The sequence below is a fragment of the Dromiciops gliroides genome, chromosome 2 (assembly GCF_019393635.1).
Source record: "Dromiciops gliroides isolate mDroGli1 chromosome 2, mDroGli1.pri, whole genome shotgun sequence".
In the NCBI taxonomy this organism is placed as follows: Eukaryota; Metazoa; Chordata; class Mammalia; order Microbiotheria; family Microbiotheriidae; genus Dromiciops; species Dromiciops gliroides.
This window is the reverse complement of record NC_057862.1, coordinates 585,611,406-585,620,924: the sequence shown is the minus strand read 5'-3', so window position 1 is coordinate 585,620,924 and position 9,519 is coordinate 585,611,406. Positions and strand designations below refer to the sequence as shown.

The window sequence follows — 9,519 nt, the reverse complement described above, 5'->3', positions numbered from 1 at the left end:
TTAGTCAACCTCTTCAATGGTGGGTCCAGAAGAAACACCTCCAGATGGGGCTGCTGCACCCCCTGAGAACCCACCAGGCAAGGCTCCTGGCATCCCCCTGTACTCTGTTACAGCTTAGTAATGATGGAGTTGCAGACGTCTCCAATTCTTTCAGCTGATGCTCAAATTCTTCCTTCTCAGCAGTCTGGTTCTAATCCAGCCAGTTGATTATTTCATTACATTTGTCAAGGATCTTCTATTTGTCTTCATCATCAACTTTGCCTTGAGGTATCTCATCCTCAGCCTTGTATTTCTCAGCCTCCTGGACCATATGCTCAATGTCTTCTTTGCTTGGACGACCTTTGTTGTTGGAGATGATGATCTTGTTCTTCTTGCCTGTGCTCTTATCCATAGCAGAAACACTGAGGATGCCATTTGCATCAATGTCAAATGCTGCTTCAATCGGAGGAACACCCTTGGGTGCTGGGGGGATTATTGTGAGCTCAAACTTGCTAAGCAGGTTGTTATCCCTTGTCATTGCTCTCTCACCATCATAAACCCGAGTAAGTACAACAGTCTGGTTGTTAGAATAGGTGGGGAAGGTCTGTGTCTGCTTGGTGGGGATGGTACATTTGATCAGAACAGTCTTAACTCCACAAGCAGTCTCAATTCCAAGGGAAAGAGGAGTGACATCCAGCAGCAGCAAGTCCTGCACGTTCTCAGGCAAAATGGCAGCCTGGGCAGCTATCCCATAGACAACAGCCTCATCAGGATTGATATTCTTGTTCAGCTCCTAGCCATTGAAGAATTCTTACAGAAGCTTCTGGATTTGGAGGATTTGAATGAAACCACCCACCAGGACAATGTCATGAATCTGTGATTTATCTAGCTTGGCATTTCTTAGGGCCTTTTCCATTGTGTTCAGTGTGCCTCAGAAAAGATGGGCATTCAGTTCTTCAAAATGAGCTCAGGTGATTGAGGTATAGAAGTCGATTCCTTCATAGAGGGAGTCAATCTCAATACTAGACTCAGCACTGGAAGAGAGTGTCCACTTTTCACTTTCACAAATGGTGTGCAGATAGCAAACAGCCCTCTTGTTCTCACTGATGTCCTTCTTGTGCTTTTGCTTGAACTCAGCAACCAAATGGTTGACCATGAAGTTGTCAAAGTCCTCCCCACCCGAGTGGGTGTCCCCAGTAGTGGACTTGACCTTAAAGATGCCATCTTCAATGGTAAGAATAGAGACATCAAAAGTACCACCTTCAAGGTCAAAGTTCAACACATTTCTCTCCGCACCAAGCCATAAGCAATAGCAGCAGCAATTGGTTCATTGATGATTCTGAGCACATTTAGATCAGTGATGGTTCTAGCATCTTTGGTGGCCTGATGTTGGGAATTGTTGAAATAGGCTGGCACTGTGACCAAAGCATTTGTGACAGTCTTCCCAAGGTAAGCTTCAGCAATTTCTTTCATCTTAGTCAAGATCATAGAAGATACTTTTTCTGGATAGAAACTTTTGGTCTCCCCTTTGTATTCTATTTGGCCCTTAGGCCTGCCTGCATCATTCACCACCATGAAAAGCCAATGCTTCATGTCTGACTGTACAACTGCATCATCAAATCTTCAACCAATCAGACGTTTGGCATCAAAAACTGTGTTGGTGGGGTTCGTTGCACCTTGATTCTTTGCAGCATCAGCAATTAAACGTTCTGTGTCAGTGAAGCCCACATAACTTGGGGTGGTCCTGTTTCCTTGGTCATTAGCAATGATTTCCACTTTCCCATGTTGGAAGACTCCCACACAGGAGTAAGTAGTGCCAATTGTGGGTCCCTTCAGCATGGTTGCTGGGGAGTTGGGGGTCGTAGCTGACCACTATGGAGGAAGAAGGGCTGCTGCTGCACTGAGTCTCCATGCCATTTTCCCATCACAATCTGTTCAACTATTTCCAAATCAACCTTTAGGGTTTTTGCTACCACAGAAGTACTGTTATTAATATTTTTATATATATGGAAATTCCCTTACTGTCTTTGACATCGTTGGATTACATGCTCAGTAGTAAGATTGTCTGATTAGAGTGTGAACAGTTTGGTCACCTTTCTCCACATATTTCCAACTGTTTTCCGAAACAATTGTATTAATTCACAGCTTCACCAACAGTGCTTTAGTGTGCTTGTCTGTGACCACCTCAACACTTTTTATCTTTTATCATCTTTGTCACCAGATGGACCTTTTTTTTTTTTTTTGTGAGGCAATGAGGGTTAAGTGATTTGCTCAGGGTCACACAGCTAGTAAGCGTCAAGTGTTTGAGGCCGGATTTGAACTCAGGTGCTCCTGAATCTGAGGCTGGTGCTTTATCCACTGCTACCTAGCTGCCCTCCAGATGGACCTTTCAAAGTAGAAATGAAAACAATTCAAAGTTTCACATATGATCTACATCAGAGGTATCGAACACACTGCCAGTGAATGGCATGCAGTTTACAACACTCCCCAGTGCGCCCATTACAATGTAGTTGGGAAATATTTAACAAAATAAATTAAATAAATAAATAAAAATACAGTAAAACACAGATAATACTAATATATAGTTTTCTAACACAAGATAGGGCCCACAGGCATCCTTATGTATGATTTAGTGGCCCCTGTTTCTATTGAGTTTGACAACAATGAATTAAAAAAAAGGTTGAGGGCCAGACTCTTGGCATGCTTAGGAGGAAGTTTGAATTCTAGAAAGCAATAACTTTTGTGTAAATTAGGAAGTAATTGGAAGAGGTCTCCAATGGCTGGCTGGAGGACTGAGCTATTTCTATTAGGGGAGTGTTAGTGGTGATGATGTATTTTTGCATCCCATTTTTGGAAATATGCCAGAGACAGTTGTACTTAGATTCTTCCCTATAGATATCCCCAAACAACCACCTTTCCCAGTAAAATTTAATTCCCATCCCTCACCCCAACCCCAGAGTGAAATTCATCATTTAAGCCCTCCAAAGTAAGGTTTAAAAAATTAAACAAAGAAAACCATTTATACAAGTCAGTATCAAAACAGAAATCAGAGAAAGTATACATATGAGACTATATACCAAAGGAAGATTTAAAAATTTCACCTCCTCTTCCATATTCCCCTACAATGAAAATGTGAACACATGTTTCACATTTAATACAACTTAAAGGAACAGTTTGTTTCAATTTAGAGTTATATCAGCAGGAGCACATCAAAATTACAGTTACTTATATAAATCAGATTGAGAATTTTATAGCAATTGAAGCATAACTTGGCTTGCAATACCAACTATAGTCACTGATTATATCATCCAAATCAAAGTGCTCTGCAATAATGTATTAAATGAAAAGTTTACTTAAATTTGACAGTTGATCTTGTGCCACAGATGATCTTATATTCTAATTATTTTTAGTTTCCTGAAAATCCTTTCACATGATGCTACAGTGACAGTAGGTTTTTGGATGGGTTTGGAGTTTTTTGTATAATATTATTTCTATGTTTGGATAGTAGCTACAAAGATATGGTACTCTAGTAACTGGCCAAATGATTCCACCTGAAGCAGTAAATTTTGTGCCTAATTCACATCACATCACATTTCTAATCAGTATCTCAATGTATCAAATCCTTGATATATTTCACAGCTAAAATAATGGCAATTTTTTAATAATTCAATTACATCATTATGAATGCAAGACCATAAAGACATTCAAAATCTAATAATTTCCTGGAAACTTCACTTCTCCAAACTGTGCCAATTATGAGAAAATTGAAAATTTATTTTACTGCAGGTGTGTGGGGTGGAAGGTGCTTGACTAGTGAGAGGGGCCAAATGGAATTCTTTCCCAGCTCCTCTCTCCAGCCATGATTTTCTTTCTAATCTTCTCCTTTAGCTCCACCCCTCAGAGGAATATTTTCCCTTTCAAACTTGTCTTAGGAAGAACAATGACATTAGGGGGTACTCGAGGCAACTTCTTTATTATTATTATTATTATTATTATTGCAGGGCAATAAGGGATAAGTGACTTGCCCAGGGTCACACAGCTAGTAAGTGTCAAGTGTCTGAGGCTGGATTTGAACTCAGGTCCTCCTGAATCCGGGGCCAATGTTTTATCCACTGTGCCACCTAGCTGCCCTTAGGCAACTTCTTTAGAAAGGCTACTCTAGTTCAATTACAAAACTCCCTTTCAAAAGGGTTGCTGATTCTTTCTTATACAGGGTGGGCCAAAAGTCACAAATAACCCCTTTATTTTTTGTTTTTAATTTACAATGCTATAGCATCATATCCACTATATATAGGAAATGAATTTACATTATGTGTGAAAAATCAAATCTCATAAATGACAAAAAATAAAGGAAAAATAATTTTCATAAAGTTGTTAAAGCATCTGCTTCTCTGATTTGGAGCAGCTATAAAAATAAGAACGTCATTTGTTCATTTTGAAATCCAATTCTCCCAAGAAAGTCCCACCAGTAATAAAATTTTTCCTTCTTTCCCTCTCCCTCTCTCCCTCCCTCATTCTCTCTTTCTCTGTATTGCACCACCCCATATACACAAAGCAAAACCTAATGAAGGACCAAGTCATGTTAGAGGAATCAATTTATTTTAAAACAAATGCAAAACAGGGGGCAGCTAGGTGGCACAGTGGATAAAGCACCAGCCCTGGATTCAGGAGGACCTGAGTTCAAATCTGGCCTCAGACACTTGACACTTACTAGCTGTGTGACCTTGGAAAAGTCACTTAACCCCCACTGCCCCACCAAATAAATAAATTTATAAACAAACAAACAAAAAACAACAACAAATGCAAAACAAACCAAAAGAATGAGGATTGGGAAACCAAGCTTATCTCTCCCTTGAAAGAATGAGGGTGGATGAAAAGCAGAGGATGAGAGAATAAAAACTCCTGGTTCTGTCCCAGGCTGGGCTGCTCTATGACATTCTCTCAGACACTCTAGGTTGGCTCTGCTCAGCTGTTGCTTGGCACCATTTACTCAGTCTTTGTACTGACGTCACAGTATCCTCTTTTTACTCCCCATGCCAGTGTTTCTGCTACACTGAAGGACTCAACTCTCTCACTCCTCACAAGGCTTCTACATTACCCCTTCCTTCAGGACAGAAGAGAGGCTTGCCTTTCAGGCCCATTGTGCACCCAATGAATCACTGGGTCAGGACAGGATGGCCTGATTTTTGCCTTAAGCTGCAGGTATCCATCTCCATCCAACATCTGCTTCAATTACTTGGCAATCTCTAAAGGACACTAAGCCTCTATAGAAAAATTATCTCTTGTACATGTAATCAAACTTCCATTATTTGGTTTATATTCATTTTATTATTTTTCTGATGAAAAGGTGGTGGGGATTTCTAGTTTGTTTTTTCAACATAAATGGGAGATTATTCAAATATGCTTTCAAATAATATTCACAAGCTGCCTATCAATCAAAATTAGCAGAAGATAATAGATTTTAGAGTTAAAAGAGAGCTAAATCTCTTACAATGCCCTAATTATATAAATGAGGAAGTCAAGGCCCAGAGATGTTATTTGTCCCAAGATCATACAAATAGTAATAATAGTAGCTAGTATTTATATATTGCTTTAAAGGTTGGTACTTTACAAATATTATCTCGGGGATGGCTAGATAGCACAGTAGATAAAACACCAGCCCTGAATTCAGAAGTACCTGAGTTCAAATCCGGCCTCAGACACTTGACACTTACTAGCTGTGTGACCCTGGACAAGTCACTTAACCCCCATTGCCCCGCAAAAAAAACCCCAAACCAAATATTATCTCATCTTATCTTCACAATATCCCTGGGAGGAAGGAATTATGCCCATTTTACAGATGAGGAAACTGAGGAGACGGAAGTTGAGTGACTTGTGTAGGATTGTATAGTTGGTGTCTGAGGAAGGATTGGAAATGAGGTCTTCTGGATTCCAAATCCTTTTCTCTAGCCACTGTGCAACCTAGCTTAGCTAATAGTGAAAAAAAAAATGCTTTTAAGCAGTGTGCTAGACACTGTGCTAAATGTTGAGGATAAAAAGAAAAGAAAAGAAAAAAAGATGACAGGGCAGCGAGGTATCACAGTGGATAGAGCACTGGCCCTGAAGTCAGGAGGACTTGAGTTCAAGTCCGACCTCAAACTAGCTGTGTGACACTGGGTAAGTCATTTAATCCCAATTGCCTTTAAAAGAAAGAAGAAAAAAAAAGATGGCAAGCTGCCTGGAGGGGCTGGTATGATAAAGTCCAGAAGAGGAGTGCAAGGGAGTTGGGGGTAAGAAGAGAATGATAAGATTCTGCCTGTGGGGTCCTCCTTAAATACAGGATTTCAGAGGAGCTCTCTACTGTCCATCTACTAGCCTCTGTAATTGGAGGAAGGAATGGTTCCCGGAATGGGGGTGGGGGAGCAGAGTAAGTATGTCAGTAAGTACCTAGCAGCACTGTTTAGAGTCTTCTAAATAGTCAGCAGAAGAGCTGAGATTCAAACATTTTTGAGAATTGTAGCTATCACATCCCTTGGGTTGCTAGGCTCCATCTTTATCAATATCCCTGACAGGTCATAGCATGTATTTTACTTGGAGTGGGGAGGCACCTTGGTTTCTGTCCTGCCTTTAACGCTTCCTAGTTGGGTGATGGGGGCAAGCCAGAGGCACTTGCAAACTGGGGACAATACCTCTGCTAGTTACCTCCCAGGCTCCTTGTGAGATTCACATCAAGTAATACATGTAAAATGCTTCACAAACCTGAAGTGCTACCTAAATGTCAGACATTATTATGACTCAGAATTCAATTCCGGGTTCCCAGGGTACATTGAAATGGAAAGTCTCTTTGAAAGAGACTTGTTTGTTTGTGGAAATTGCTTCTGAATTTGCTCTTGGACTTGCAGCAATCTCATTCTCCACCTTGAGCATTCCTATTCATTTGGAGTGCCGTGCATTGGTCATCTCTTCCCTTTGAAGGCCAGTTGTCTGAAATTTGGTCATTAACTTTTCCCCCAGGGTTTTTCTTTGCTAGATGCTGAGTATACTCATGCCTCCTTGTCCTTTGTAATATGTATCTGTCCCTTGACAAATCCTTCATAGAAGATCTACCCAGTGACCTGAAGGCTTCCCTTTTCATATCTTGGAGATCCTAGAGCTGCACTTAAGCTGTCCATCTATTACCCCCTTGTTCTTACTACAAAACCAGCTCTCCTCCCTTTTCCAGGCATCTTTTATGCTGTTCTTGTTCAATGACTCTTTGTGACACCATTTGGGGTTTTCTTGGCAGAGATACTAGAGTGGTTTTCCATTTCCTTCTCTGACTCATTTTACAGATGAAAAAACTGAGGCAAATAAGGTTAAGTGACTTGCCCAGGGTCACACAGCTAGTAAGTGTCAAGTGTCTGAGGTTGGATTTGAACTCAGGTACTCCTGAATCCAGGACCAGTGCTTTATGCACTGTGCCACCTAGCTGCCCCCTGTCCATCATTCTTGAAGAGGACCATGACATCAGGGTGATGTTATGACTTGCACTGAATTGGATTTAAGTGAGGGAGGGCTGTGCAAGGTCACCAATCTCCCTCTCTCCTCCTGAGCCATCTGGGTTTAGTGGCAAGATATAGATCAAGATGACTGGAGATGGCCCTGGATGTTAAGTGAGTTGTCCAGGGTCACACAGCTAATAAGTATCTGAGGTGAGATTTGAACTCAGCTCCTTCTGACTCTAGGGCCACTGCTTTAGCCACTGTGCCACCTAGCTGCCCAATAGACATATCATAGACATCTTAAACTCAATATTGCCCCAAAATGAATGATCTTTCCTCCTCACAACCTCCCCATTCCTAATTTCTCTATTACCATAGAAAGTACCATAATTCTCCTAGTCACCTGTGCTTATAATCTAGGGGTATCATTCTCAATGCCTCACCCTTTCCCCTCTCCCCATCCAATCTGTTGACTTTTATCCTCATATCTCTCATTTACATCCCCATCTCTTCACTCATATAACCACCATTCCAGTGCAGACCTTCATACATGAACTGCTGCAGTAGCCTGACAGTTGGTTTCCCTTGGTCTCCCTGCCACAAATTTCTCTCCCACTCCAGTCCATCCTCTGCTCAGCAGGCAAAATGATCTTCTAAAGAGCCGGTCTGACCAAAGCACTGTCTTATTCAACAAACTCCAATGGCTCCCTATCACTTCCAGGATCAAATGTAAAATCCTATGTTTGCCATTCAAAGCCCTTAATAACCTGCTTCTCCAAATCTTTCCAGTGTTCTTGTACCTCATATCCAATGTACTCTGAAATCCGGTTTCACTCACTTCCTTGCTTTTCCTCTAACAAGACATTTTATCTCCTAATTCCCAGGAGATTTTCCTCATGCCTAGAACATTTTCCCTTCTCATTTCTGCTTTCTTGGCTTCTCAGCTAAAAACCCATCTTCTACAATAAACCATTCCTGAACCCTTGTAATTCTAGTGCCTTTTCTCTGTTAGTTGTCACCAATTTATTATGTTTGTATCTTGAAAGTACATAGTTATTTGCATGTCGTCTCCATCATTAGACCATGAGACCCTTGAGAGCAGGGACTGTCTGGTCTTTCTTTGTATCTCTAGTACTTAGCATAGTGCTCTCTCTTTCTCTGTTCAGAGCAGGGAAGTTATTTCTTGACTTGCCTTAATGACAGTTTTATCCATCAAAAGGTGAATACAACAATGTAAACTTTTGTTTTGGATCTGATTCTCACCAACAAGGAAGAACTGGTTGCTGAGGGGATGATGCAGGAAACTTTGGAAGGAAGTGAACAGTTCATTGTAGAATTTGTGATTGAGAAGGAAAAGAAAATTGCTCTTCATATGAAATGCACCTTAGATTTCAGTCAATCAGATTTCAAAACACTCATAGAAATAATAGGTAGGATCTCATGAACTAAAATTTCATAAGGGAATTTGATATAGAAGGAATGGGGAACTCTTAAGAATAAAATTCTAAGAACAGAAAGGAAAGTAATTCTAATAAAGTGTGATTTGCTTAAAGAGGAATGTGGATGTATTGGGAAGTTACCAACTAATTAGATTTTCAAAGGTCATATGTAGAGAAAATGGAAACAAGGACAGGTAAGAAATGAGAAATTCAAAAGCATGGGTTGGTCCTATAAGAAGAGTGTATGGAGTGCTAAATCTCAGAATTAGTAATAATGGAGGTGGTGGTGACGATGCTGGTGCTCATGATGATAATGATAGTGATAATGATCATAATAGCTAACATTTATATAGAGCTTACTATCTGCCAGGCATTGTGCTAAGAACTTTACAATTATTTTTTCATTTGATCCTCACAACAACCCTAGGGAGTAGGTGCTATTATTGCCTTCATTTTCCAGATGAGGAAATTGAGGCAAATAGAGGTTAAGAGACTTACCAAGGGTCATACAGTGAGTAGGTTTCTGAGGATGGATTTTAATTGAGGTTTTTCTCACTGTAAACCCAGCACCCTATCCACTGTGCCACCTAGCTAGCTGCCTTAGTAACCTAGCTGGTTAGTAAGACAATGTTGGGGTTTTA

The 9,519-nt window shown here is 40.6% G+C and overlaps 1 pseudogene; it reads right to left on the bottom strand.

Moving 5' to 3' along the window:
- On the bottom strand, window positions 1–9,184 carry LOC122743812 (annotated as a pseudogene).
- Window positions 9,185–9,519: the final 335 nt, after the last annotated feature.